This window comes from Lolium rigidum, chromosome 1 (genome assembly GCF_022539505.1).
Source record: "Lolium rigidum isolate FL_2022 chromosome 1, APGP_CSIRO_Lrig_0.1, whole genome shotgun sequence".
Taxonomy (NCBI): Eukaryota; Viridiplantae; Streptophyta; class Magnoliopsida; order Poales; family Poaceae; genus Lolium; species Lolium rigidum.
In genome coordinates this window covers 14,430,073-14,431,288 of record NC_061508.1, presented here as the reverse complement: position 1 = coordinate 14,431,288, position 1,216 = coordinate 14,430,073, and positions in this window count along the sequence as shown.

Below are 1,216 nucleotides of genomic sequence, written 5' to 3'. Positions count from 1 at the left end.
GTGCCGACGGCCAGCCGATGTGCCGACGGCCAAATGTCGGGGCCGTCGGCACAGAGGCCCTGGTCGACCGGGCGACGGAGCTGACCGTCGGCACAGCCGGCCGTCGGCACACTGCTGGCTACACCGACGGTCACCGTCGGCGCAAATCGGACCGTCGCCACGTAAACGTGGCGACCGAAGGTCACCGTCGGCGACAGCCACGGCCGTCGGTACACGCGCAGACAGCGGGCCCAGCTCGGTAGGCTCGTGACGGCGCCGTCTACAGTGTGCCGACGGTGAGCCCACGGCGCAACGGCGGCCGCTCGAGCACAGGGACCGAAAACCGGGTCCCCCTTCTTCGTGCCGACGGTCACCCACGGCACAAACAAGGCCGTCGGCACAGCCTATTTTTTTTTGTTTTTCCATTTTTTTTTGCACCAAAGAGATAATTATTAATCCCAATCATTTTTTTGTTTATTTATTTCTCAATCGCTATTTTGGCGAACCCCTTTGCGGGAAACCTATATATATGTATAAGGGCGGTATAGAACCCCTTCGCCGTAAATCGAACCTCGGAGGGGGTGAATGGCCCACACACGATGCAAAATACTTAAGACCCACACACGATACAAAATACTTAAATAACTAATCTCACACACATACCAAAGCGCTTACGAACTAGACCCACACACGAACCGAAACAAGACAAAGAACTACACCCACACAGAGGAAGCAAAGCACTTAAAGAAACTACACCCACACACATGAACCAAAACACTTAAAGAACTAGACCCACACACAAACCAAAGCATTTAAAGAACACTGGGTCGACACATGACCCGCTAGACACACGGACTCGACACACACATATTAATCGAGAAGTCGAAATCTTCATCCTCGCCGGGGGTGTCCTCCGAAGCGGTGGTTGTGAGGTTCCACAACCACCGTTCATCATTCTCCCCCATGTCGACGCCTCTCCTTTGGCGTACTCGCTTCAACCTCGGCCTTCCTCTCGCCGCTTTCCCGCCCTCCTCTCTCCCCGTACGTCCGCTTCTCCTTCCGGAATGCGCGCGTTGCCTCGACGTCTCCGGGATGGTCTCGCGCCACCGTGCCATGAACCGCTCGTCCGCCTCGGTGGTATCAATCCGCCGCCGGCCAGCCCCGTACCGCCGCGCTTCACCCCGTGGAGCGAAGTAGTGGCTCAGCAGAGAGACTCCGAGCTTCCGTCGAGACCCGA